The sequence below is a fragment of the Lemur catta genome, chromosome 3, assembly GCF_020740605.2.
Source record: "Lemur catta isolate mLemCat1 chromosome 3, mLemCat1.pri, whole genome shotgun sequence".
Taxonomy (NCBI): domain Eukaryota; kingdom Metazoa; phylum Chordata; class Mammalia; order Primates; family Lemuridae; genus Lemur; species Lemur catta.
Genome location: NC_059130.1, coordinates 84,279,701 through 84,295,136, shown reverse-complemented (window position 1 = coordinate 84,295,136; position 15,436 = coordinate 84,279,701). Strand labels below are relative to the sequence as shown.

Sequence of the window (15,436 nt, the reverse complement as noted above, 5' to 3'; positions counted from 1 at the left end):
GCCCCATTTGACCCATAGCCCACAGGCCATGGTTTGTACATCTTTGCTATTAAAAAGAAAAAAATTAAGCAGGGACAAGGACTAGGGAGAGCCACAGAAGGAAGGGCTGTCATTTTAAATAGGGAAAAGGAGAAAAGGCCTCAAAAGAAACCGATGCTAGGGTACAGAGCTGCAGAAGAGGAGGACTGTGCCCTATAGCTTATGTCTGGGGGAGAGAGCACTAGGCAGAGAGAACGGCAAGTGCTAAGACAGAGGTGGGAGTGTGTACCCAAGGGACCCTGGGGCTGAAGCAAGAGGAGAGAGGAGGGGAGCATCAGGGCAGGCCCCAGAGGCCAGCAGCACGGTGCAGGTCTGAGCACGAGATTGTGCAATCTCGCAGCAAAAGTGTAGTCTTCCAACCAGCAGCATTAGGTCACCTGGGATCAGAATTTGCACTTTAACAAGCCCCCAAGTGAATCCTGTGCACAGTACAGTTTGAACAGCACTTGTGTGGAGCTCCCTGGGCTAGCATAAAGACTTTGGCTTTTACTGCTAATGGGATGGAAAGCCAGGGGCTGACTCCAAGCAGAACAGTGACGTGATCTGATTTTTGTTTTTCAAGAACTATTTGGATACTATTTTGTAATTAGACTGTAGGAGGGCAAGAGGGAACGCAGAAAAGCAAGCTGGAATATTTCAATAATCCAAGTGAAAGGTAATGTTGATTTGGACTAGGGAGAGTTAATAAGAAGTGGTCAGAATCTGGAGATATATATATATATTTTTAGAGACAGGGTCTCACTCTGTCACCCAGGCTGGAGTGCAGTGGCGCAATCACAGCTCACTGCAGCCTTGAACTCCCAGGCTCAAGTGATCCTCTCACCTTAGCCCCCCAAGTAGCTGGGACTACAGGTGTGAGCCACTGCACCCAGCCCAGGGTCTGGATATATCGTGAAGTCAAGTGAACAGGAGTTTTCATCAGTTTGAATATGAGGTGGGAGGGGAACAAACATAACTGGAGGATGATTACAAGATTGGGGACTTGAACAACTCAGGGGGAACAGATTGGAGATGGTGGTGGGGTTGGGGGGTGGTAAGAGGGACCAAAGATCATGAATTTAGGCTGGGATACTTTAAGGTTGAGATATTTATTAGACATCCAAGTGGAGATAGCAAGCAAGCAGTTGGGTATGACTGGGGTTCAGCAGAGAGGAACACCTACTTGAAGATCTAAAAATAACAGCATGAGGGAGAAAAGGTGTGAAGAAATCTTGGAAATGGGGTGATTACGCTCAATCTTTCCTTGCAAAGAATCGATAAACACTGTTTAAGTTGGAGAGCTTAGGTAACACCATACAAGCATATAAATTAGAGGTAGGGTAGTAGCCTACCTAAAATAAAAAGTAGTCAAAAATTGTTTGTGCTAAGTGAAATAAGCAAGTCACAGAAGGACAAATATTGTATGATCCCACTTATCTGAGGACCCCAGAGTAGTCAAATTCATAGGGACATAAAGTAGAATGAGGTTTTCCAGGGGCAGAGGGGAGGAGGGCATGGGGAGCTATGGTTTCATGAGGCTGAAGTTTCAGTTTGGGAAGATGGAAAAAGTTATGGAGACGGGTGGTGGTAACGGTTACACAACCATGTGAATGTATTTAATGCCACTGAGCTGTATCCTGAAAAAATGGTTAAAATGGTAAATATTATGTTAGTATATTTTATCACAATAAAAAAACTTTTTAAATTTTTAAAAACTCACATAGTAATCACACACAAAAACGAAATAAATTGTTACCACGTGAGACTGAGGATGAGATGAGAAGAAGACCTACACTTTTGTTTTGTATTTTTCAGTACTGTTTGCATTCTTCAACCATATGCACACATTATTTTCATATTCAAAAATAAAATATTTTAAAAGAATGAGTATGAAAAGGGAGAATTTCAATCCATGTTTCTGCTTGACTTACACTCAAATCCTCAAAACAGTATTTTATAGAAACTGATTTCCAAGAAGCCTTCAAAGCCCTTTTCATCATTATTATTATTACTAGAAGCCATTCCCTTGGAATTAGACACTTGTGTTTTTCCGATGGAGCTCGAATTCAAAGCCTGGAAGGGTAAGTACATTTGGAAACCTACTCAGCACAGCCTTTGAACTGTGTTTTCCAAGTCTCCCACGCATTCCTCGTCCAACTGGGTTCCCATCCAAGACATCGTCAGGCAGCCAGTATTTACTGAGCCGCCCGAGGGGGTGCCCAGAGCCCTCCAGAGCCTGCCCATAAAGCGAAGCAGACCCACCAGTGAAGCCTACCTCAGGAAAATCCCAGACTGCAGCTGTTCATCGCCTGGGCTCCAACCAAAAAGCTAAAGGATGCCAGTATGAAGGCCTCAAATAAGGACTTCACTTCTTACAGAATTTCCCAGAAATTCTAGATTCAAGTCAGAGCATTCCAGCATGTCAGAGTTGGAAGAGACCTCAAAAATCATGTTGTAAAACCATGTCATTTTATAGAGGGAAAAATGAGGCCCAATTATGCAAGATCACGGACAATGGGTTAGAAGTACAGACCAGACCCAAACATAGGTGTGGATATCAGGAAACGTGCCAAGTTCTAGATTTAAGTCTGAAGGGGTCTTCCAGAATGGCAGGCCCTGTCCTTTGGGGGTAGGCTGAGTAACAGAGGTTGGTTAGGGGAATAGGGGAAAGTGAGGAAGCAGGGAGGAATACGTATTAGTTACCTTGGCAGATGTGACAATAGCATGGCGGGTAAGCCAGGATTCTTAGATTGACTATGAAGCTGATGGATCAGTTCTCTGTTAATTGATCCCATTTTCATTTTATGTGCCAGACCTTGCTTTATGTGCTATGGCTGTGGAATTGAATCAGCCATGGCCCTGCCCTTGAAAACCTCATAGTCCAGAAGACCAGCTGGTTGCCATGGCTGCTAACAGAGACAGTTATAATACAGCGTGATAAGCATGAGATAGAGCAATATTTCCTAAACTTTTCTGATCATTAGAATTACTCACTCCAGACTTTCTGAGCTAGACTATTCAGGAGAAGGGCCTGGTAATCTGCATTTTACCAAGACCACCCCCCCCCCACCTGCCACTTCCCAAATGATTCTTATGATCAGTCACACTGGCTTTGGAATCACTCAGAGCTGGAGTCCAATTCTGGTTCAAGTCAATGATGTTACCTACCTGACAAAATTACCTACCTGGACATTCCTCTTTTACCTGTTCCCAGATTCCTCAAGACTGTACCCTTCTCTCCCATCAAGACCCAGGACCCCTTTGTATTGCTATACAAGTTGTGTAATGCGCAAGCACATCAGTCATGGGGCTGAATGCTTGTTGACATCCAGTTCACACTGTGCTAATTCCTTTACCTAGTGGAAAGAGCCCTATTTTTTTTCATTCAAATACTCTTAGCCTTGATTCTTCTGAGCTGTGTCCTCCTAGAGGGAGTGATTTTTTATAATTCATTTGCCCAGAGGGAGCACTTTTTCTAATTTGTACAAAGACACCATATAGACTAGCAGGACCCTGAGAGAACCATTTCCAGGAATGAGCCCCCTCCCTAACACAGGTGCCTGCTGGTGCTGGTACCAATACCTGTCACCACTCCCAGATTTTCCTGCTACACTGGGCTTCTTCCATCTCTTCAGCGCCTGCGCCAGTCTAATGTGTGAGCTGATCCCTGGTCTGAGTCCTTGCCAGTCCTCTCAGCCGTGCAGTAAGGGAAGGACCATCCCAAATACTGTTTGCCCCATGCCTGGAACAAGAGGCAGTGTAGCTTGTGATCAACACTATGAGCTTCAGAGTCAGACCTGAGTTCGGTTCTCAACTTTATCCTTTACTGTGTGACTTGGACAAATTAAGTATTATCTACATAATGTAGACATAAAAGTTTCTTATGCATAATTTTGTTGTAGGGTTGAATGAGATTATACATGTAAAATTTTTTAGTACAGAACCTGGGACATAGCGAGCTTCTGTTTCCTGTGTGCTATCTCATGTGATTTACACTTCACCTCAACACCTTTGGGTAGCTATTTTTATTATTATTATCCCCATTTTACAGGTGAAGAAAATGGGTGTTGAGGGTGAGATGGAAGAATGTGGTACAGAGCTCATATCCAAACCCAACTGTAATTGTCTAATCTGTGTTCTTTCTACTTTTGCCTCTAGATCCAGACATTAACTCTTCTCAGGGTTCCAGGTCCAAGGAGTGGAAAGGATAAGATTTCACCCTCAATTTATAAATGCACCTAGGTTAGGCCTGGAAACACAGGTAGAATGGCAAATAGGCTTTTGATCTTAAATGCCAACTCAAATCTGTTAGTAATTACTGCCCAGATGATTGTATTATGAAGGATTGCAAGGGCAAGTCAGGGTTCATAGAGTGTCATGATTGATTAATGACGTCAGCCATGGGAATGGGATCCAGGAATGATGGCAAGTCCTACGGAGCACCCCCTGCCCCCTTTAAGATTTGAAAGTCTGCTCAAAGCCAAGAACACTTGATAAAAAGGGAGATCTAGGGGTACGTAGGGTACTAAATAAAGCTGTTAAAGACCATTAGCACCTTATTAAGACCTTTTCCCAGATGCAGCTAGAAACAGCCAAAGAATACAGAATGGAGGAACATTTTGGAGAGAAAACATAGAGCTGTCTGAAGCATTTTATTTAGGAAGCAAAAACTCAATTCTGTCTATTCCCACAGTTTCAGTTCTAGGCTCCATCTCCCTGAACGTCCAGGTACGTAGAAGGGGTCATCGTGGAATTCTAAACCGCCTCATAAAGCTCAGTGGGAGCTGATGTGTGACCTTGGGCAATTAATTCAGGTTCTCCAAGGCTCAGGTGTTTGACCTGTAAAAGGTGGATAATAATCTCTAACTCATGGTGCTTTGCAGATAAATTACATAAAGAAGCTACAGAGACCCCACACAAAGTAGGTGTTTGAAAGCATTCATTCCCCTCTCTTCCCTTCCTCCTTCAAAAAGAACATGGTGGCATGTTTGTAAGTCGGGGTTATTGAGGTATCGTTTACATACAGTAGAATTCATTGACTTTGGGTGAACAGCTCTACAAGTTCTGGCACACGTAGGCAGCCATGTATTAATAACTACTACCACGATAAATACAGAACGCCACCATCACCCCAATAAGTTCCTTCATGCCTATTTCTAGTCAATCCCTTGACCCCACCTCCAGCCCTTGGCAAGCTCAGATCTTATTTCTGCCCCTATAGTGTTGCTTTTTATTGCAACCTATTTTAAAAGCATAAATCCAAACAGCAAATAATCCTCTGGAGTTTTTCCTTCACATCCTACTCAAAAATAGCTCAGCTCTGATGGCAAGCTCTCTGTTCCAGGAAAATTCTTCATTAAACAAATGAATTCCATGTGCATATTAAAAAGACATTCTGCTTCGTAGTCCTTCTATTTATAGCCAGTGTTCAATCATCAGGGGCCCAGCGAGTCTGTCAGGGTCTCCCCGTCCCCTTCAGCTCACACTCTGTCCTCCCTCCTCCAGCCCAACTGCAGATCTGGCTCCAGGCCCAGGTGGCAGGAAAGTCGAGGTGCCGAAAGGGGCTTGTGGAAGTGTTTCCTGAGGAGGTGTGCCCCACAACCTTTCCATGCAAACTTCAGGACACCCTGCAATTCCTGGGGGAATGCATGGCCATATAATTATTACCAACTGCACAGGGAAGAAAGGGATTTGGACTAGAAACAAGGGTGAAGGGAGAGATGGGAAGGGTGAGGTGGGCTCTGAAATCCTTTCCTGCGGAGATCCCATGACCCAGCTAGATCACACAGTAAGTCCTGAGGCCACCCTTCCTGCCTCACCTTCATGTGCCAGACACTGTGTTAGGCACAAGAATTAAAGGTGAGCAAGTAGGAAAAAAGTAATTAGATCTGGTTTCTGCCCACAAAGAACTTACTGTCTAATAGAGAAACAAAACATGCAGAGAAGGATGTGGTTGAGCGAAGGAGACATAGCAAGGGCTACAGAACCAGAGGAAATGGAGTTTTAACCTGATTTTTTCATTTGCTAGTTGTGTGACCTTGGGAATGGTGCTTCATTTCTCTCAGCCTCAGGGCTCTCACCTGAAACTAGAAGTCATAGGCACTCTCAGAGGAGTGTTATGTGGAATGAATTAGGTAATGGACATAAGGCACCTAGCACAGTACCTGTCATGTTCAGGCTCAGGAAAGGGTGGTTTCCTTCTTACTCTCTGTATTGGGTCGGAACCAGAGAAACAGAACCAGTAGTTAGATAGATTAGATAGATAGATAGATAGATAGATATGTGTGTGTGTGTGTGTGTGTGTGTGTGTGTGTGTGTGTGTGTGTGTGTTATAAGGAATTGGTTCACATGGCTGATTATAGAGGCTGAGACATCCCAACATCTATACACCCAGCATACCCAGGAAAGCCAATGGTGTGGTTCCAGTTAGACTCTAAAGGCCCGAGAACCAGGAGAGTCTGCGATAAGTTCCAGTCTGAAAGCCAGCTCTAGACCCAAGAAGAGCCAACTTTTCAGTTGGAAGCTGCCGGCAGGAAATGATCAATGTCTCAGTTCACGCAGCCAGGCAGGAGTTCCTCCATTGGGCCTTTCTGTTCTATTCGGGTCTTCAACTGATTGGATGAGGCCCATCCACGTTAGGGAGGGCAACCTGCTTTACTCAGCCTACCCATTCAAATGTTAATCTCACCCAGAAACACCCAGAATGATGTTTAACCAAATGTCTGACCCATTTTACACACAAAACATCACACCTCCCAACAAAGGAATTGTTCCAAAAGGGGTTCAGAGAGAGGGCTAGAGTATTTTGAATGAAAAAAGGTGACTTCTGGATGAGGAGTACAGAGTCTTTTATTTTATTTATTTATTTATTTACTTATTTATATTTATTTTTTTTGAGACAGAGTCTCGCTCTGTTGCCCAGGCTAGAGTGCCGTGGCGTCAGCCTAGCTCACAGCAACCTCAAACTCCTGGGCTCCAGCAATCCTACTGCCTCAGCCTCCCAAGTAGCTGGGACTACAGGCATGCGCCACCATGCCTGGCTAATTTTTTCTATATATATTTTTAGTTGTCCAGCTAATGTCTTTCTATTTTTAGTAGAGATAGGGTCTCACTCTTGCTCAGGCTGGTCTCGAACTCCTGAGCTCAAATGATCCAACCGCCTCGGCCTCCCAGAGTGCTAGGATTACAGGCGTGAGCCATCGCACCCAGCCTGAGTCTTTTCTTTATAACTGCAGCTGCACCATCTCCCGAAAACCTGTCCCATTCTACAGGACAGGTCTGGGTTTCAGTCTCCTTCACTCCTTGTCAGTCTCAGGTGTATCTCAAGATGTGACTCCTCACTTTCTACCTTGCATTGTAGTCCCAGTCTCAATTCTACTCGTCGGTAGGATTCTGGGTGACACTGTCCATGACCGATGCAGGCTGAGTGCCTGACACATGGTAGAGGTTCAGGAAATATTGGTTGAGTGACTATGAAATCTAATCCAACCATTTCATGCAACAGATAAAGCAACTAAGGCTCAAGGCTTGTATGTTTGTTCATTCAGCGTCTGCTGAGCCTCTACTATGTTCTTCAGGAACCAATCGGTATAAATATGTAGAGATAGGAAGACATCATGTATGCTATTGAAAGCTCAGGTGGGCAGAAGGGAGGGAAATGAGAAAAAGGGAAGGCCTACTATGTGCAAAGCTATTTATGTACATCACTTCACCTTATATTCCCAATGTCCATTTGTTCATTCATTTATCCAAAAATATTTATTGAGCACTAACAGTTTCAGGACTTGTCCTAGATTCCAGGGATGCCATGGTGAACAGCAGAGAAGCAACTACCAATATAGAGTCTACATACTAATGGGAGATACAAACAGAAAAATAAAATAAAACAAGTCAATTGTGAAAATGGCAATATTTGCAAAATGCAGTAGAATCAAGATAGAAAGAATATATAATCTGCCTGGGAAAGTCAGGAAAAGTTTATTAGTATTTGAGCTGAGAATGGAAAGAAGAGTACAGGTTCTCTAATCAGACAGGGAGGGAATATTGTATACACAGGACACTGCATCTCAGGCCATGAGAACAGGCTGTACAAAGTTTTGGCAACATGGAAGAACTAAGACGAATAAAAGCTTTTTTTGTTTCTTGATGAAGTTTCTTACAGTTTAATTTTGCCGAAAACGTTATATTAAAACATACGACCACAAATCATTGCACACTATAGTCTAGTTCTGATTCTTCATTTGACAGACAATTGGTCAAATTAACTCTCTTGTGTGGCTGAAATTCAACAGCTTCTGACATTCATTCCTTAGAAAATGTATCAGGTTGGGCTATAACTGCTAGATTAGGACGTGTTGGAGGGCAGTGGACATTCCTATATCACCACTATGTGTATCTTTGTGGCCCCATGGCTATTTGCCTAAACTAATTGTTTTTACCTCTTTTGGATAAAATCCTGCTTCCAAGGATCACAGGCATGGAAAGCTATGGGAGAGCTGAGTTGGATGGAGGCTCAGTGCTGCCTCTTACTTGCTCTATTACCACAATTGAAATAGCTTCATTAAGCCTCAGTTTTCTCAATTAATAATTGCTTCTTTTTATGCAGGGCTTACGATATGCCACGAAGCATATTAGGCACCTAATGTACATTCTCTCAGCTAATCTTTACTACAATCAAGGGGCATGGGTGTAAAGTGTTCAGATGCTTATTTTACAAATGTGGAAACTGAGGCCCGAGGGTGATAAACTGGTTTGTTCAGTCACACAGATACGATCAGAATGTGGTCTAAAGCTCAGCAAACTCAACTCTTCACTCTCTATCAATTCCCTTCTGCTATTAGAGGTAAATACAATTCAACCCCATAAAAAGGGGATGTGTTAAGATAAACTAGGATATCAAGCCTGACTCTGCCGTTCCTAGATGTAAAATGATTCTTCGATTCTTCCTTCACCAACCACAGGATAAAATCCCTTCTGCTTATATAGCCTTTGACATCCTTTACAGCCTGGCTTCATCCCACCCCTGTGGCCTTAATGACACTTCTCCCCCTAGCTGTAATACTCCTTAGGCCCCCAAAACTGTAGATAATAGATTGTGGTTGCTAAGTTTTCTAATCTGTAAAAATGAGAGCCTTGACAATGTATAGAAAGAGTTTTTCTGCCTAAAGAAACTATGGAGATATCTAATTCTGGCCAACATGGAGTAACAGGGATCAGATTTATTCTCCTACCTGAAACAACTAAAAAACCAACCAAACAAAAAAAAAATCAATGGTTTCCAAGACATGGGACATTAGACGATGCAGGACTATGATTCCTGCAAGATGGTCATAGCACAGAATGTGAGAAAACTACCCAAGGTGGGGGAAGAACCAACCTGTTATGAGGAGAACACTCAATAAATGGCACTAACCCAGATGATAAAATTAACAGATTAAAATAGGTTTTTTTAACCACATTCCATATCTTCAAGAAGCTAGAGGAAAGACTGAGCATGTTCAGTAGAGACATGAAAAATGTAAAAAAAGACCCAAACTGAACTCCAACATCTGAGATGAAAAATGAACTGTATGGGATTAATGGCAGATTCCACACTGCACAAGTGAGTGAATGTGAAGATTATCCAAAGTTAAACACAGAGAGAAGAGTAAAAACTGTAATGAACAGATTATCACTAAGCTGTGGGAGAACACTATATAGAGAATGAAAAGACAAACCACAGAAGGGGAGAAAATATTTTCAAATCACATATTTGATAAATGATTTGTATCTATAATTTATAAAGAATTCTCAAAACTCTGTAAGAAAACAAACAACCAAATCTTAGAGACATCAGATTTGAATGGACACTCTACCAAAAAACGCCACATAGATGACAAATAAACATGTGAAAAGATGCTTGCCATCATTAGTAATTAGAGAAATGCAAACTAAAACACAGAAAGATATGCTACTCACCTATTAGAATATCAAAAATGTTAAAAGACTGACATACCAAGCGCTGGTGAGGATATGGAGCAAGTAGAACTCTCATACATTGCCGGTAGAAATACAAAATGTTACCCATTTGGAAAACAGCTCGGACAGCCTTTTAAAGTTAAGCACACACCTATTATGTGACCTGGCCATTCTACTCCCAGGAATTTAACCAAGAGAACTGAAAGCATATTCCCCCCAAAAGACTGATGTTTCTGACAACTTTATTTGTGATATTCAAAATTCACAAACTTAAATGCTCATCAGCAGGTGAATGAATAATTTTTTTTTTTTTTTTTGAGACAGAGTCTCACTCTGTCGCCTTGGCTAGAGTGCAGTGGTGTCATCATAGCTCACTGCAACCTCAAACTCCTGGGCTCAAGCAATCCTCCTGCTTCAGCCTCCTGAGTACCTGGGACTACAGATGCGCCATGACACCCAGCTAATTTCTATTTTTAATAGAGATGGGGTCTTGCTCTTGCTCAGGCTGGTCTCAAACTCCTGGCCTCAAGCAATCCTCCCACCTTGGCCTCCCAGAGTGCTACTACTACAGACGTGAGCCACCATGCCTGGCCAGGTGAATCAATAAATAAATGTGGTATATCCTTACAATGAAATAGTACTCAGCAATAGGAAGGAATGAACTATTTATACATGAAATAACATGGTAAACCTCAAAATAATTATGCTAAGTTAAAAAAGGCAAAATTTAAAAAGAATACTGTGTGATTTGTTTATGTAAAATGCTAGAAATGCAACTAATCTATGAGAAGAGAAAGCAGATCCATGGTTGCCCGGGGATGGGGATGGGGGTGGGGGTGGGAGGAAAGCAGCAGAGAAGGACAGGAGGGGACCACCAAGGGGCGTGAGGGAACGTGTGCGGGTGACAGATACACTCATGATCTTGACTATGCTGTTGGCTTCATAGGTGCATACACACACTTATCAAATTGTATACTTTCAATACGTGCAGTTTATCGTATGTGAAGAGGAGGAAGGGGAGGAAGAGGAGGAGCAGGAAGAGGAGAAAAAACAGTAGCTATGACTTTGAGTCTCTTCTACATCATTCAGAGGCAGGCAAGCAGTATCTTCTGCTTCCTTAGGGATCCCGGCTCCAGGATAAAACAGGAATAATAAAATAAAGTAAGCACATGACAAGGCAGTTGTGGAGAGTATTTATTTGGCAAACACTTTTTCACTGCTTGCTGTTTGCAGGCTCTGTATGAAGTGCTTTGCTTTGCTCCTCTCGTTTAATCCTCACATCAGCCCTCTGAGGTAAGTGCTATTTTATCCCCATTTTACAGATGAGGAAATAGAAGACCAGAAGGGTTAACTACCATGCCCAAGGTTATATAACAAGACCAAAATTAAATAAATTATGTAACAGCATCTCTCAGGGCCTGGCACAGAGCAGGTATTCTGTAAATACTTCACTTGGTGTTATGCTGGTGGAGGTGACATTGCCCAGTAATTAAGAACACACTGAGGTCAGAACAACTGGGTTCAAACCCACTTACCAGCTAATGGACCTTGGGCTTGGGATCTCATCTCTCTGTGCTCAGTTTCTTCATCTGTAAAACAGGAATATTAATGCCTGATATGAAGGTTTATTGGAGTAAGGTGCAAAAGAATATGGCATGATGGTTGATATGTAATAAATTATCAAAATATGACAGTTATGGTGTTAGTTGAGTCTGAGCTTATGCAGTGTTTGCTGGCTGATTGATGAGGAAAAGCACATGGCAGTGTTGTATCATCCCTAACGTAATTCACCTGAGAACTCACCTCAATGGCAGTCACATTGTCATTTACTATTGCTACTTGGAGCAAGAAGGAGATCTGTCTTCCAAATAGAATCTGTTGTTTGTGTTCTAACCTAACAAATTTGGGCCTCATCACTAATTCCTCTCTGGCCCTGCCTGGCTGTCTCAGAAGCCCCTCAAAGCCCTGTGGGTGCACCTTGATCTGAAGTCCCATTTCTCCTCCTGGACAGCCCCCCATAAGCCAGTGCCTCTCTGCCCTCCACCTCTTCTCCTCTTGAACATCCTCATCCTACTTGGGGCTCTTAAGCTCCCAGAAGAAATAGTTGAGAGCCATTTATGGGACCTTATCCCCTTTGGAATGGATAAAATTATTTAATAACTTATATAATGGCTAAGAGCCCTGGCTTGGGGGCCACTAGGGTGGCTCTGAGTACCAGCCCTGTGACCTTGGACAAGTTATTTAATTCTCTTGCCTCAATTCACACATCTGTTAAATGGTGATGATGATAGCGTCTACTCTGTGGGGTAATTTTGAAGGGTAAATGAAAAAAAATTACATAAATCACTTAACACAGTCCTTGGATAAAAAGGAAGTTCTTAACAAATGTTTGCCATGTGTTTGGTTGTTATTATCACTATTGCATTTTTCAGCTTCGAGAGCCCTTTCACATTTGATGTGTTCTTGGACACAGCGTGGTGAAGGGGCAGGTTTATTCCAGCCAGAGAGCTGAGCACTGCACTCTGGGAAGGGAAGTGGCTTTGCTCATTCACAGCTGGCAGAATCCTGAATCCTGATGCCACCGTGACGGCTACTGTGGCTGTTTTCATGTTCCTTCTAACACTCAGTTCTGCCATTCTATAGAGTGGGGAGACGTTGCTGTGAAGTCTTTAGTTTACTTCAATTCGTTTCAACACACATGCACTAAAGTCAGCTAAGTGTTCAGAAAAGAAGTATCCCTTGAACAGAAGACATTTCTAGCAAAAGGCTTTCACACTTGAGTCACTGTCAAAATGGTTAAGTGCCCAGTCTCTGGAATGAGACCTGGCTTTAAATCAGCACTCTGCCAGCTATCCATCCATGTAGTCCTAGGCAAGTCCCTTGATCAGTGTAAGTCTCAGTTTCCTCATATATAACATGGGGATAGGAATATTACCTATCTCTTCTAGAGCAGATTGCATAATGCAGGCACATAGAAATCCTGAATACTAACTAGTATTATAATCTATTTTTTACCCTCTCATCGGTGCCTCCTGCTCTTGGGGTAAAGACCAAACTCCTTAATATGGCCTACAAAGCCTGAGCCTACCCCTGTGAACCTGTTCATCCTATCGTTCCATTTTGCTCACTACACACTAGGCACATTAAAGAGATGACTGCATCATTTCTCACCCAATGGGATGATGTAGGGAGAGCAGGAAGACTCTATTCATGAGTACTTTGGGCTTAAATAGGGACTGTTTCCAGCAAACAGGGCCATGTGGTCACACTACACATTGACCTTCTCTCCATTCTTAGTTTGTGCCAAACTCCTCTGAAACTGCATGCCTGCTGCTTTCCTTAAGCAAAACGCCCTTCTCCTCCCTTCTCCTCCCCTTCACGCCACAACCTATGACTCATCCTTCAAGCTTCACCTTCACACTTTCAGCCCCAGGCCCGCAAGGTACCTTGTGTTCCTTCCTTTCTTCTAATACTTCTCACAGCGTTTCTTTAAATAATTATCTCTCTATCAAGATTGATTTATGACTCCCTCTCCCACTAGACTGTAAGCTTCATGACCATAGCACATGGCTGTCTTATTCATCAGTATATCTGAAGTTTCTTGCAGTTACTAAATGAATGAAAAAACTGAATAAATAAAATTATTATTACATTTCACCTGCAGAATAACTCTGTAAGATGAAAAAAATTGGAAACAGAGAAGCTAAGCAACTCTTCCAAAGTCATGCAGTGAGTGAATCATTGAGTACCTGGGCCTCTGACCCAGAACAAGACTCCCAGCTCGGTGCGTGGTTTGCCACTCCATATTGTCTCTTAAAACACTATCTCCATGTCTTCTGGATCTGAAAAACTCAACCTCTATGGATAATAGCTAAGAAATGCAAGAGAAATTTCTCTGAACATAGGAAAGCCCTCTCTACCTCCTTTAGTGGGGGTCTTCGGAAAGGAAGCTTACTTCAAGCAGATATAAGAAATAAACATTTTCACCAGGTTGAATACAGCCTGTTGCAGTGGTTATTTAGATTAAAACCCCAGGGCAGAGTCTGGGCTGACCTCATCTCTCCATGTGGCAGGAGAGTACCACCAGCCTCAGCTCACACTGAGGAGCCGCGGCCCAGGACAAGCACATAAGGAAATAGTTCAGAATCCCAGTGCTCCAAGGCAGCCTTGATGACTGAAACTCGAGAGGCCTCCTGAACTTGGAAGAGAGGTCAGTCGACCAAATGCTCCATTGTCCACTGAAAGCTACACCCACTGCAATTCCAGATAACTCAAAAAGAACACTCCAGTATTCCCAGTGGAGAGTATTACATTTTCCAAAGTGCTTCCATAAACAGCTTTGTCTTCCTTTTATCCCATCAACAATTTAATAAGGATATGAGAACAAGTAATACAGCAAAAATGGCTAAGATCATGGGATTTTAAGCCAGACAGGCTTGAATCCCATTTCTGTTACCTCCTAGCTGTGGGCCTTGAATAAGTCAATGAGCACCTATGAACCTCAGTTTTCTCATCTATAAAATGAAGATTACTGTATTACATACAAAGACATCATGGAGTCCATCAAGTGACATATGTAAAATGCCTGACTCACATGCTCAATATTAATTCCCTATCAATCGTCCTTAAGTCAGGATTTCTGGATTCCATTTCACTGAATTGGATTTCTTTATAGTGAGTCCTGCCAGTAAACATCCTCCTCCTCAGCTGAACTCCATAAACAGCAGGCTGAGTAAATATTTGTGTCGTGAATCAATAAACCAGTGAACTTTTGTCCTGTCGTGGCACCGAGAACCCTTTCCCACTCTCCTGGTTCAGGGCCTAAGCGCTTCTGGAATAACAAGCTGTCGTGGATTGATGAATCACAAACCAGCGGACTTACAATGCCTTCCGCGGGCGCAATCAGGTTTACAGAAAAATCCTTCAGGGCTCAGAGATGGGGGGAAGGAGAGCCAGGCTGGGTCCTGACGAATCCCACACGCGGCTGACTAGAGTGAATGGCAGCCTCGTCAAACCGTCCCTTGGCGAGGCGCTTGGGGAGTTCTTACTTACCAGCCTCTCCAGACCGTCTGTCTGTCCGCCGACCCCGCCTCTGACTGGGGAGGTCTGAGTCAGGCGACCAGGGGATCCCGCTGATTGGAGTCAGCTCAGCGAGCTGTCAGCTGGGGAGAGGGGTATTGAATTCATCAGTCTTGTTGACAGGGGGCGTGGGGTGAGGGAAGGAGCTCCCAGGCTGCAGGGGAAAACTCGGCGTTGGCAAAGCTGCAAAGAACTGGTTTGGCCTTGGGCACGGTGACCCTGTGAGCCAAATTAATGACCCACAGATTCCCATTTTTTGTTTCAAAGTGTACTAGATGATGGACAGTAAATGTTAACCTTTGGTCCTCACTTAGTCTGAGAAAAGCAGTAAACAATTTATTAGATTTTTAGTGTTTTTATGTATCTTTGATGTTATACAACA

The 15,436-nt window shown here is 43.1% G+C and overlaps 1 long non-coding RNA gene across 1 annotated transcript in view; it reads right to left on the bottom strand.

Annotated features, from left to right (window-relative positions):
* Positions 1-15,217, bottom strand: part of LOC123634715 — a 78,139-nt gene extending 62,922 nt beyond the window's left edge. Inside the window, exons 1-2 of the long non-coding RNA XR_006733991.1 lie at positions 15,028-15,217; positions 11,511-11,564 (exon numbers count right to left, since the gene is read on the bottom strand). This is a non-coding gene — a long non-coding RNA (uncharacterized LOC123634715). The remainder of the gene's footprint in view (positions 1-11,510; positions 11,565-15,027) is intronic.
* Between the last annotated feature and the right edge of the window lie 219 nt (positions 15,218-15,436).